General features: G+C 43.5%; 1 protein-coding gene across 4 annotated transcripts in view; it reads left to right on the top strand.

The window, feature by feature from the left end:
• PAK2 (p21 (RAC1) activated kinase 2) overlaps positions 1–14,049 on the top strand; it is a 41,181-nt gene that overhangs the window by 796 nt on the left and 26,336 nt on the right. For 2 of the 4 annotated variants that reach the window (XM_083506486.1, XM_083506488.1), the window contains exon 2: positions 68–144. The exons of the other annotated variants lie outside the window; for them this stretch is intronic. The gene's annotated coding sequence lies outside the window, so the exon portion shown is untranslated. The remainder of the gene's footprint in view (positions 1–67; positions 145–14,049) is intronic. 4 annotated transcript variants of the gene reach the window in all.

The following is a 14,049-nucleotide window of genomic DNA, read 5'->3' as shown; positions in this document are numbered from 1 at the left end:
CTTCTCTCTCCACCCACCCAGAAGCAGGCAGACAAATTCCTCATGGCCTTTGGTGCTTCCTTCACAGGGGATCTTGAGTTCTTGGCCAGGCCGCTTGGGTGTCCCTGCTTCTTCCGTCTCCCACCGCACCCACCTCAAGCGCAGGTGAGGCACAGGGGTGCGGCTGCTGCCTCCAACTACTCACCTGCCCGCTCCTTCCAGCAGGTGTTGGGGTAAAGGTCGCGCAAGAGGGGGTGGGGGCGGTTCCTGCTTCTGCCTTCCTAACCCCTCTCTCCTCAAACCCAGTACAGAGAACTGTGACCAGTTTTACTGCCCAGGAAGAGCCTATGAAGAATCAGAGAGCTCAGTAGTACCTCCTGTCTCCTCGCTGATCTTCTCTCTTAACTGTCTGGTTGAGAAAGCCTGGGCTACTGCCCTTGTCTGTTCGCTTTCCTGTCTGCTCTCTCCCCCTCTTGTCGCTCTCAGCAACACAGGCGTGCAAGTGGGCAATTCACTGTTTGCACATTTGTCCAACCTCTGGCTCGGATTCTCTGTGATGTTTCTTTGGGTTGTGTAGTAGTAAGGATTGGCCCAGCAAGCTCAATCATTCCTACTACCCCATCCAGAGTGAGTGTGATATAGGACAAGCGAGCAGAACATGTGGTTGCAGCCTCATGGGGCCCAATCCTCCTTGTCGCTCTGCTGAAAGAAATATGGCTAACAGGGAAGTAGAGGCTTCTAGAGAAGAACATCACCTCTTGCTTAGTTCCCCTTGTTCTGTGGGTATTCTAGCATGGTAGGGAGTATTAAGTGATGGGTTGTATTCTTTGTCATTGTACTGTTCAGAGGAAGAGTGCAGGTAAATGAGCAAGAAGGTGAGGTGGCTGTGCTTTATATGAACAGCTGACTGCCAGTTTCTGTTCCTGCACTGTTCCTCTTGGAGTCACAGAGAGAAGTATCATGAAGAAGAAAGAGGATGCCTTAGCAGGTTGATATGTCAGGTGACCCCTCCATATTTCTCAGCATCATTCTCTCCACACCACATTGCCCATAGAGAGTGTGTTTGCATTCTGTTACCTCTGCCTGCTTTGTTGCCCTCTTGGTGGCATGATGAGTATTGGACTGAATGTGGGGACAACACAAAGCAATGTTGCTGAGGTTCTTCCCTATTCAAATATCTGCAATATCCCTATTTCTTAAAATAAGATCACTGCTCATAATTTTGCATTGCATTTGCTGAAATTTGTTGTGTTGCTTACAAAGCCTATCTCTAGAGAATGGGAGTGTCATATCAGCTCTTACTCTCAGATTATCAAATGGAAAGGGTATTCTTCTCTGGATTTTGAACACCCTAGCAGTGTGTGTTGGGCAGAACTGGCTCAGCCGTTAGGCAGACTGATGTGGCTGCCTCAGGCAACAGAAGCACCCTAGCCGGCATCCCATGAGTATCCTGCTGCTGGTGCAGAAGCAGCACTGGTATCTGCAGATTTTGGTAAGAACTTGCTCAGAATTAGTGCCAGTGCTGGCACCACTTCTCTGCCAGCCGTAGAGGTGGCAGGGTGGGTGGAGAAACGGCAGCAGCAGCAGGTATAGCTTGAACAGGGCAAGGCGGCACTTCCTTTGTTACATATCTTTAGATGCCAGGCAAAAAAAAATCCTTTTCTCCCAGTCCTTTGGCTAAGTGTTTCTCAAATTTGTGTCTCCAGCTGTTGTTGGACTACAATTCCCATAATTCCTAGCTAGGAGAACCAGTGGTCAGGGATGATGGGAGTTGTAGTCCAACTACAGCTGGAGACACAATTTTGAGAAACACTGGTAATTAAACGATCTATGGCCTTTTAAACTGTGGGGGTATTGTTTTTGTTTGTTACTTTGGTATTTATTTTTGTGTTTTTATATTGCAAACCGCTTTGTGATCCTCAGATGAAGAGTGGCATAGAAATTTGGGCAGCAAAGTCAGACAAGAAATTAGTTCCTAAAAGAGTATTTGGCCCCAAAAAGTTTCTGAATATATGTGAACCATTTGCTATGGTTTGAAAACATATATCCAGCACCATAAATGTTATTAACAACTTCCTGATTGCCTTGACAAATCAGAGCATATTTTTTTCCAAGCCTCATTTTACTACAGTAGAAGCTCGTGTTATGTACCATCCTCCTTACAAATGCTTCGAGTAACGAGTGCCGCTAACCCGGAAGTAGATGCTCCTTGTTGCAAACTTTGCCCTGGGATGTGAGCGGAAGTTGTATGCCGGTGGTGCGGCAGCAGTGGGAGGCCCTGTTAGCGAAAGCGTGCCTCATGTTAAGAACGGTTTCGGCTTAAGAACAGACCTCTGGAACGGATTCAGTTTGTAACCGGAGGTACCACTGTACTAGTAAACTTTCTCCATTGAGAAGACAAAGGGACAACCTAACTTACGTTGTCCATGTGCTGGTAACCTCTATGTTGGATTACTGCAATGCATTATACATGCTGCTGCCTTTGAAAGGTATTTGGAAACTGCAGCTGATACTGAATTTAGTGGCCAAATTGTTGCCTAGCACATATATGTCTTAACATATAGCACCAATTCTGGCATGACTCACTGACTGCCAGATAATTTCCAGGCTCAATTCAAAGTGCTAGTTTTGACCTGTAAAGCCATATGTGCTCACGACCCCACTACCTCAAGGACCGTATTTTCCCACATGAACTGGCCCAGAACCTGTGGTTATTGTCTGAAGCTCTTCTCCATGTGCTTCTTCCACATGAGCTCTGGATCAGGGGTCAGCAACCTGCGGCCCGTGGAGGACATTTAAATGGCCCACGAGCTGCCCCCGAACTGAGCCGCTTGCACAGTGAATCCCCGCGCGCTGCAGCGCGGAGCGGGGACTTGCTTCTGCGGCGCTGGAAATGGTGTCTGTTCAGACACGATCTGGCCCATGGAGCGATCTCCGCAGGAGTGAACCAGCCCAGGGGAGGTAAACCTTGCTGACCCCTGCTCTAGATGGTTGCAACAGAAGAGCGACCCTTTTCAGTGGTGGCTCCCTGCTTCTGAAATGCTTTTCCCAAAGAGAAACACCTGGTGACATCTTTATCTGTTTTTAGGTGCTAAACAAAGTTTTCCTTTTTAAAAATCTGGGCTTTTCTTCCTTAATTTGAAGTGTCTCAGATATTTGTGGCCTCTTTTAGTGGGGTAGGATCTGTAAGACTTTTCTTATTTGTATAGATGTGTTTATAGGCTTTTATTCATTGTGTTTGTTATTATCGGTTTATAATTTGCTTTATACCGTTTCTGTAAGTTGTTTTGGGTCACTTTTGTTAGGAACGTAACTAATAAAAATAATAATAATTTTCCTGTCAACACTTGCCTACCATTGGACTTTTGGCCATTTTACTTAATACATTTTATTGTAATGTTTCCTAAGCACAAAAGGAGTTTGCATAAGGTTTTTGCATTATACACACACACACACACTCAGATTCAGTTAAATTCAACAGCCTACTAGTACAGCCTGCATACTTTGGCCATATTCATCCTGGCTGCTGAAAGCCATGGAAATAAATGAGCATTGGGATCCCTCCAGAATTCCCTCGAGAGAGACAGTTCATGACCTCTCTCAGGAAATTATTCAAGAGTTTTGAGGTAACTGTAAAGGAAACCTTGTTTCTAGCTGCTTCTGATCTTGCTTTCTGCAATATGCAGATGTGTAGGGCTCCATACAGGGTTAGAGAGTTTCTAAAGTCTAAACATATATCACCAATTCTTGCATGACTCACTGACTGCCAGATAATTTCCAGGCTCAATTCAAAGTGCTAGTTTTGACCTGTAAAGCCATATGTGCTCTTGACCCCACTACCTCAAGGACTGTATTTTCCCACATGAACTGGCCCAGAACCTGTGGTTATTGTCTGAAGCTCTTCTCCATGTGCTTCTTCCACGTGAGCTCTAGATCAGGGGTTGGCAACCCGCGACCCATAGATCAAAATTGTGTTTGAAAAAAAATCATTCCAGTAGCACCTTAGAGACCAACTAAGTTTGTTATTGGTATGAGCTTTCATGTGCATGCACACTTCTTCAGATACCATGCACATGAAAGCTCACACCAGTAACAAACTTAGTTGGTCTTTAAGGTGCTACTGGAAGGAATTTTTTTATTTTGTTTCACCTACGGCAGACCAACATGGCTACCTATCTGTAACCAAAATTGTGTTGTGATTCAAAGATGAGCACTGGCACCTTGGATTGGGCCCAGAAATTCACAGGCAGCTGTGCTGTTGCTAAAACAGTTAATTGTACATGTTCATCCGTCCTTACACATTAGGAGGTGAACTGTGGCATTCTGAGCCAGCTATACCCTTTGAGTCTTTGACTCGATTGGCTTCTTGCCAATCTTTGAATCTACAAAAGCATAGATCAGTAGGACTTGACCTCGCAGCTTTGGAAAAGAATGGAGCCGGTTCAACAAGTGTGGCTGAAGAAAGTCACTCCTGGCCATTGCCAGTACATGCTTATTGAGACAAAAGCACCCCCAGGCTCTTAAGCTGTTTCAATGGGGTGAATACAACTACCTCTAAAATAGGTATAACAACTCCCTTGTGCATTGCAATTACTCTGTAGCATCATTTTTACCTTGTCTAGATTCAGTTTCAGTTTGATTGTTTCACTTACTCACAACTGCTAGACACTAACTAGCTCAGGACTTAAGAAGCCTCTTCCTAGACACATAACTACCGGTAGTTAAATATGTCTTTGGCATACTGATGGCATCTAACTCAAAAGCTCTGGATGGTTTCTTTCTGCAGCTTCATAGAGATGTTGAGCATTATCTGGGGCTAATACTGAGCCTTGTGGAACACTGCAGGTCAGTTCTCATCTTTCTGATAGGGTCCAACTTTTCTGAGATGTCCAGCAGAAGTAGTAGAGAGAGATTATCCCTGATTACTCATGCTTTCTCAGTCCCATTACAGAGGAGTCGGTGGCATGCTGTAAGGTGCATCATCACTGGTGGTGGGAGAGCACTGATTAGTCTGTCTTATTGCCATGCTCTAGAACAGTGTTTCCCAAACGTTTTTGGGCAACGGCACACCTGTTTACTGAAAAAAAATCTCGCGGCACACCACCATTAAAGCCCCGCCCCGTGACGTCAGCGCGCAGCGTCACGCCGGGAGGGACGCACAAAAGTGAAAGTTTTTTCCCTCGGCAGCTCCTCTCAGCTGCGCTCAATCCGCCTCGGAGCGCAGGAGCGATGCCTCTCTCTGGCTCTCCCTCCGCGCAGGCTGAGGGAGGGAGGGAGGGGCGCGTGTGACCCGTCTCTGCTGGGAGACCAAACCCAGCGAGGCAGAGTCGCGCGGAGGCGCCCAGGCAGCGCTGCCGGCTGCGAGGAGGAGCGCCAGGCAGCAGCAGGAGGCGCGGCCTCTCCTCGCCGCCGTCGCCCCGCCTCTCGCCGCCCGACTCGCCCGCCTCCCTCCAGGCATCTCGCGGCACACCAGCCGATGTCTCACGGCACACTCGTGTGCCGCGGAACACCGGTTGGGAAACACTGCTCTAGAATACACCTCAGTGACTGTGCATTGTGATGAGAGACCTATAGCCATAGTTAAGTGTTCTTCCAGCAAAACTTGTCCACCATCACTTATTTTCTCTGGGAACCTCAGAATTTCCTATTACACAGCTTGAAAATCTTTATGGATAATATATATTTTTAAAGAAGATCATTAGATACACCATCATCCAGTTTGTTTCCCGTTATCAGTGTTTTAGTCCTCTTCCTTGGCCTTTTTCTTGCTTGCAGTGTATTGGATATTTATTACATTTATAAATAACAGTTGTCAAGGCATTTGATGTTTTAATAATTCCACATTTTTGTCAATTTTAGTACTATCTGTTTTGTATTAATGTGTTTACTCTATTTTATGTCACCTTTATTTTATTTCCTTGTTTGCTTTTTAATGGTGATGTGATCTTAAAAGAGGTACTAGTATTTACTTGCTATTTTATGTAAGAAAATAATACCCCTGATAAAATAAGTACATATCCGACTGCTCTTCCTTTTAAGGAACTCAGAACAAGGCATTCACAGAGTTGGCTGTGTTTCATGCACTTGTCAGGCCTAGATCTAAATTCTGGAGATGGAATTGGTTTATGAATAGAGCAAAATACTGTCGCCTAAGACCTATTTTTGTGTTGAAAGCTTTAATGATTAGGTGTCTGATTTATGTAGGAACAGAAGTTGAATCACATTTTGCTTTTTGCAGGCAAAATGTGCTGTGCTGCTCTTAAGTTTTGAGTGAAGTGAGGGGATAGTAAAATAAAGGACTCTTTTATATCCCTGCTGTAAAATGCTCTTGTGAATATTATTAGACCATGCCGTAGTCATAGGGAAAGAGGCTACTTCCTTTAGTAAGCAGGATGGAGAACTCCAAGAGATCATCACATTGCTTCACTTAACATAATGTTTCATATGGGTTAAAGTGGGTAAGCTCTCCTGCACAGAAAGCGAGATATCCAGTGTGTGCCAGTGCAAGCAAGATCTCCTTCCCTCTGCCTATGCCCCCCCCATCAATTCCAGAGAGCCCTCAACTCTCTAGGGCAGATTTGGTGGCATGAAGATGTAGAGGGGAGGAAGGAAAAACAAAATCCACTTTGTGCAATCACAAGTCTTGTGCAAACAGACTGCCACAGTTAGATAATTGCCCAAAATGTGTGAATAGAACAGGTAGATTGCATACTCTCCTGTATAACCTTTACAGGATTACCTACTTTTGCTTGCTTAGTAGTAGATAGGTAGCCGTGTTGGTCTGCCATAGTCAAAATAAAAAAATTCCTTCCAGTAGCACCTTAAAGACCAACTAAGTTAGTTCTTGGTATGAGCTTTCGTGTACATGCAGGTATCTGAAGAAGTGTGCATGTACACGAAAGCTCATACCAAGAACTAACTTAGTTGGTCTTTAAGGTGCTACTGGAAGGAATTTTTTTATTTTGCTTGCTTGTAATCATTTCCATACTGAATTTGTTTTTATATCTTCTGTGGCCTATGGCACCATACCTGCTTATTTTATAATTGCCTTGTTGATGCTGTGAAAAAGATTGGTTGGTTATCATGCATTGATTCTTTATGACACTGGTTTCTAATTTTTGAGACTGGATTGTCTGCTGAAGACCCACATCTTCCCTCCCACCCCCTGAATTATTGTGATAATAGTTTATTTTGTTGTACTGGTTAAGTATGTTGTTGAACAAGATATGCACCAGTGTCTAATTGCCTTAATTTCTTGCTAGTAAATTAGGGATGGAAGTAACTCGAGTTCTTAAGAAGTTTAATTGCATGTCTGTAATTTGTGATTGGGAGACATGATGAAGTAAATTGGTAAAATAATTTTAAAATAATTAATCTGAACTGCCCCTATATCTCAGTGAGATTAGGTGACTATTGGTGTGGCATTGCCATGTAATGTTGATGTTACTATATTTATTATTTAATCAGAAACAATGCTGGATTGTTTCCAGGCAACTTACAATCAAGTTTAAAACAAAGGTTTTATTTTTAACCATTTTCTACCAACATTTAAAAACAAATTATTACATAATTATCAACAATCTGGAGTGACATTAACATACAGCCTTGACACAGCTGGATCATAGTCCATGAAATAACTGGGAGATTCTTATTTTAAGTGATTGTTTCCTAGTAATGGGTATTTGACTTATCAAAAGGTATTTGGTTAACTGACTGGTCAAATAATACAGTATTTGTTTATGATATTTATACATTTATATCCTACCTTTCCTCCAAGGAACTCAAGGTGGCATAGATGATTCTCTCCCTCTTCATTTTATCCTCACAACAGTGCCGTGAGGTAGATTAGCCTGAGAGACAGTGACATGCTCAAAGTCAGCCAGAGAGCTTCAGAATTGAGTTTGGATTTGAACCCTGGTCTCCTCGGACCTAGTCCAACATTCTAACCATTGCCCCACACTGACTCTCATTCTTAGTTTTATTACATTTTAAATGGGTCCTTTCCTCGCGCAATTTCAGGTGCTCAATGTAGTATACATTTCTCTCTCCTTGCCCTTCACCCATTTGATCTTTGCATCAATTCTGAGGTAGGTTGTACTGAGTGTATGTGACCGGCTTCATTTCACCTAGTAAGCCTCATAGCTGAGGAAGGAATTCAACCTGGGTACCTTTGGTCCTAGTCTGACTATCTACTGCCTAGGCAGGGACCTCTGCCACTGATGCATGCTTGTGTTCCATTTTAGAGATGCCTACAGTTATAGCAGGTAGCTAGAGGGAGATGCTCTGCTGCATTACTGGGTTGTCCCCACTGCTGCAGGGCTGGGGCTAAAGCTGTCTTCACTCCTTCCCTTGTTAACAAATGACAGCATACTTATTCTTTTTAAAGAATAATAAGCTGCCCTCTACTTTGTGACAGTCTTGGAATATTTGACAGTACTTGACCACAATCAGATAGCAGGTGATCAGTTGACAATATTTGACCAATCAGTTGACTGACATGGCAACCTAGTATGTGAAATTAAATAGGGCACAATAGATTAATCATCAGTAGCTGATTTAGTCACAAGTGCTACTTCAAGAATGACTGCTACTGTATGCTTCAGAGGAAGCCACAGGCAAGAAGAAACCTGAAACCAGGAAAATTATTTCACAACCGCCTGCAATAGACACCCTCCTGAAATAGCTACTATTAAGCAGGAAGCATAGACAATTTCTTCCCTTACATCCACTTGTGCTTTTTAACATTAACTCTTTTTCTTCTGTATTAACATCTCTGTGCTTTATTTTTATTTAAACATACTGTAAAAATCTATGTTAATACCATTCAGCTATGGAAGTAGCTGGGTGTGGGTGTGTTTTAAAGAAGCATCAGCCTTATACCATCCAGCTACTGCTAAAGTGCCCCCCCCACAGCACTCCCCCACTTTTCTCTCTTTTACAAAGTTCTGTTGCTTCATCACAGCCAGTCCTACCATTAGACAGCGTGAAGAAGCCTTCTTCAGTGACAGTTGCTGGGGTGGGTGGTTAGTATCAGTGCAGTGCAGGAGAACAGAGCTGTGGGTGTCACCTGGCGTGCTCTGCACCCACTAAGCTAGCCTGCTGCTCTCATTGTGGTGGAGAATGCTGGCCTGTCACCAGTGCTGAAGTAAGATTCAGCTACCAGTCCAGTACAGTGGACCCTCTGGATATGGATTTAATTCATTCCGGGGTCGTGTGCACCCCGAAAAATCTGTAACCAGAGGCGCCGCTTCTGCGCATGTGCATGGTGTGATAGAGCACTTCTGCGCATGCATGAGAGGCGAAACCTGGGAAAATACTTCCGGGTTTTCCGCTTTCGCAACCCGAAGATTACGTATCCAGAGAGGTACGTAACCTGAGGGTCCACTGTATATGGGATGTGGGGGAGGGATAGGATCCATATTGTCCTTCACCTCAGGCAGCAAAATTTATTGGACCGACCCTAGGTTTCACTCCGGTAACATCATTCTGAAGCACTTCTGAATGTTGGCATGATGTTTGTGTCATTTTACCTGCTGATTAGTAGCATATACAGTCGTACCTCGGGTTAAGTACTTAATTCGTTCCAGAGGTCCGTCCTTAACCTGAAACTGTTCTTAACCTGAAGCACCACTTTAGCTAATGGGGGCCCCCGCTGCCGCTGCACTGCCGGAACATGATTTCTGTTCTCATCCTGAAGCAAAGTTCTTAACCCGAGGTAATATTTCTGGGTTAGTGGAGTCTGTAACCTGAAGTGCATGTAACCTGAAGTGTATGTAACCCTAGGTACCACTGTATTACAGGATGCAGTAGCAGAAATGGCATTCAAAGCTACTTTGATAATATATTTGTATCCTGCTCCATTTCAGGGGCCTTGGACAAGTACTGTAGAAGTAATTTTTCCCTTGCTACTGATGACTGAGAGCTTTGTCTAAGTATTTCCATAAAAATATTATGGCCTTTTGGTAGCTGTAGCGTGGGGGAGAAGTCACCTCTCTTTTTCATTGCCATCTTGGGTTGCTTCTTACTGTGTAATAATAATGTTTCCCTTTCTAGTTGTATATCAAAACATCAGTCTTATGTTACTGTATACAGGTTAAGTACTAATTATCTAGTGTCTGGAGCCATTGTAACTAGCTCATATTTATCTTAAGCCTTCTAAATATAGTGCCTTTCAGACATGAGCAACAAAATATCTGCAGTTAAATCTCTAGAGTTAAGCAGTAATTTTATAAAGATGAAAGACTTAGAAGGGCATAAAATAAGCATAGATCATAAGTTAAATAATCTCCAGATGATTCATTTACTACTTGGAAACATTGGTAGAATTCTGTTAAGGCACTTGATTGCAATATGATTTTGGAGGTGTGCTTAAAATTCCTTTTTATCTATTACTTAAAATACTGAAGAGGTTTAAGTTACAATTGCTTGAATAATAGTGTATTTTGCAAGATGACTGGTTTCTGTTGGCTTTGCACACTTTCACCAACTTCATGTGTTTAATAACAGCAACAACAAAGGGCTGTATTCAAACAACAAAGGACTGACTCAATGGACTTTGGTCCACAGAACAGAGCTTTTTCTTCTTCTCTAGGGTTGAGGACCCTCCAGAACAGATTTGGGGGGCATACAGGGGAAAGGGAGGAAATGGAAGTCTCATTGTGCCAGTGGATACAACCCAAAATAGGCCAAAGAAAGAGTTGCTATGATAAATCTTGTCATAGAAGCTTGGACATTACGTTGATTCAACAATAAAGATAATTGTGTTAAAATTGACTCCTGCTGGAATCATGGGAACTATTCTGCAGGCTGGAAATAGTGCTCTGTGTGTAATATGCTAACACCTTTTATATTCCATCTTGAGGCACCTAAGTTGGGACGTTTTGGAATACGAAATGGAAGTGCTGTTCTATCTACTGTAATTTGTTCTGGCTTCTGTTAAACAGTTGTGGTGGTCTTAAAGAGAACATATAGGGGATGCTCCCCCCCCCCCAGCTGGTCTTGCTTTATCCACTATGTAAAACAAAAGAAACATACAGGCAACTCCCCGTTTGCTCAGGGGTTGCGTTCCGGCTCATAGTGTATGTCAGCAGAGTGCGCATTAGCCTGGCCCATTCCACCCCCTTACATGGCTGAAAATGGCATGTATGTCAGTGGTTGCACATGCCTTGAACACACGCAAAATGGGAGTTGCCTGTGCTCTACATTCAATGGGGGTTGCATGGAGGGCTCTTCTTGGGTGAGGATGGAACTTTGTGCCTTGAAAATTGACAGCAACACTTTCTTGTGATTATTTGAATTGCTTGTAATTTTCCTGAAATGTATACTAATGAAAATATGCTACTTCATATATTACACACAAGTAAACCATTACTTGCTATTGATTGAAGCTCCCTATTGTGTGTGTTGTCTTATTACTGCTTCTTGATGTATCTGCTACATGATATGTGTGTATTTGCAGTCACATTTCTGTCACATTCACATTTTAGATTTTTTGATCTTTTACATGTACTTGTAACACTATCATTGACAGAATACCTTCAATGCATCTAGAAGAAACCAGACTTAAGTTTCCTGAAGTAACATGTCTCTAAATTGCCTAGAGATAGTTAAGATTTTTTGCTGCAAAACCTCTTAGCACCTTATGAACTAACAAGCTTATTGTATCACAAACCTTTATGATATATTGTTTGCAGGGGTATGTATATACAGTGGTACCTCGGGTTACAGACGCTTTGAGTAACAGGTGCTTTGGGTTACAAACTCCACTAACCAGGAAGTGGTTGCTCCAGGTTAAGAACTTTGCCCCAGGATAAGAACGGAAATCACGTGGCAGTGGTGCAATGGCAGCAGGAGGCCTCATTAGCAAAAGCGCGCCTCAGGTTAAGAACTGACCTCTGGAACAAATTAAGTTCTTAACCTGAGGTACCACTGTATGTGTACATATGGGTCATGGAGAAAAAAATGTAAATAGCAAGTGACAGTACCTGCCAATAATGCTTAATACTATCAATACATGAGAAAACAAGTCATTGTCTACAGAAAAGAGTAAGAGGACGCAAATCTGACAGATCATTAGTTTATGATTCTATCATGGCAGTTATCAGTGGGAGAACATTTTGCTCCCAGGATGCTCTATTGCTGACCTAAACATTGCTTTTCTTCAACAGAGAGTATGAGTCACAATACCTGATTGGGACTGTGTGTTTATTACATGAATCTGTGGTACCCCCCCCCCCCATTTCTAGACTGTTGAAATATGTGATTTGGTATTTGTTTACCTTTTGGTGGAAAATATATATTTGCTGGGAGTCCTCTGTTGGAGTGTTACAGTCTCTGACAAACCTATGTATGTCTATTCAATAGTATAAATCATTGATATCCATGAATTTACATCCCAGCCTCTTGCAGCCTCTCCAACACAATGGTGGGGAGTTATTTGTTGTTCTTGACCCATCTTTTTTTGAGAATCTTTGTACTTGTTTTAGCCTGTGTGGTGCATGCCAAATAATACACAGTCAACCAGATATTCTGTTGTGGCTGTCTAACTGAAACTGCCTTGGCCGCACTGGTCGATAATCTCCTGCAGCCTAGGGACAAAGGTGGGAGCTGTTTCCTAGTTCTGCTGGATCTCTCAGTGACTTTTGACACCATCGACCATAACATCCTTCTGGACCATCTGGAGGGGCTGGGAGCACTGTTATACAGTGGTTCTGCTCCTTCCTCCTGGGCTGTGTTCAGAAAGTGGTGGTGGGGGATGAGTGTTCAGACCCCTGGGCACTCACTTGTGGGGTGGTTCAGGGTTCTGTCCTCTCCCCCATGCTTTTCAACATCTACATGCAGCCACTGGGAGAGATCATCGGGAGTTTGGGCTGAGTGTTCATCAGTATGTTCAGACAGCTCTGCGTCTCTTTCAAATCAGAACCAGTGAAGGCAGTGAAGGTCCTGTGTGAATGCCTGGAGGCGGATGGAGAATGGATGGTGGCTAACAGATTGAGGTTGAATCCTGACAAGACAGAAGTACTGTTTTGGGGGGACAGGAGGCGGGCAGGTATGGAGGACTCCCTGGTCCTGAATGGGGTAACTGTGCCCCTGAAGGACCAGGTGCGCAGCCTGGGAGTCATTTTGGACTCACAGCTGTCCATGGAGGCGCAGGTCAATTCTGTATCCAGGGCAACTGTCTACCAACTCCACCTGGTACGCAGGCTGAGACCCTACCTGCTCGCAGACTGTCTCGCCAGAGTGGTGCATGCTCTAGTCATCTCTCGCTTGGACTACTGCAATGCACTCTGTGTGGGGCTACCTTTGAAGGTGACCCGGAAACTACAACTAATCCAGAATGCGGCAGCTAGACTGGTGACTGGGAGCGGCTGCCGCAACCACATAACACCGGTATTGAAAGACCTACATTGGCTCCCAGTATGTTTCCGAGCACAATTCAAAGTGTTGGTGCTGACCTTTAAAGCCCTAAATGGCCTCGGTCCTGTATTCCTGAAGGAGCGTCTCCACCCCCAACGTTCTGCCTGGACACTGAGGTCCATTGCCGAGGGCCTTCTGGCGGTTCCCTCACTGTGAGAAGCCAAGTTACAGGGAACCAGGCAGAGGGCCTTCCTGGTAGTGGCACCCACCCTGTGGAATGCCCTCCCACCAGATGTCAAAGAGAAAAACAACTACCAGACTTTTAGAAGACATCTGAAGGGATCCCTGTTTAGGGAAACTTTTAATGTTTAGTAGACTATTGTATTTTAATATTCTGTTGGAAGCCACCTAGAGTGACTGGGGAAACCCAGCCAGATGGACGAGGTATTAAATAAATTATTATTATTATTATTATTATTATTATTATTATTATTATTATTATTATTATTAAATTGTGAGATGTTGTAATTAGTGTCTGTATGCCTAATCAGTGCTGCCATCCTTTGTGCAAAAATTCAGCTCTGTTTTGCTTTTGAAATGGCTTGCAGTAATTCACTTCCTGTTTTTAACATGACTATAAAGTACAAAAGAGGATTTCCTCTTACACCATGAACAAGCTTAGTAAAGGACCTCTTGAGTAGTGCATTCATAAAG

This window comes from Podarcis liolepis (assembly GCF_965112155.1).
Source record: "Podarcis liolepis genome assembly, chromosome: 5".
Classification (NCBI taxonomy): domain Eukaryota; kingdom Metazoa; phylum Chordata; class Lepidosauria; order Squamata; family Lacertidae; genus Podarcis; species Podarcis liolepis.
The sequence above is the reverse complement of the archived record's forward strand: the minus strand, read 5'-3'. Positions and strand labels throughout refer to the sequence as shown.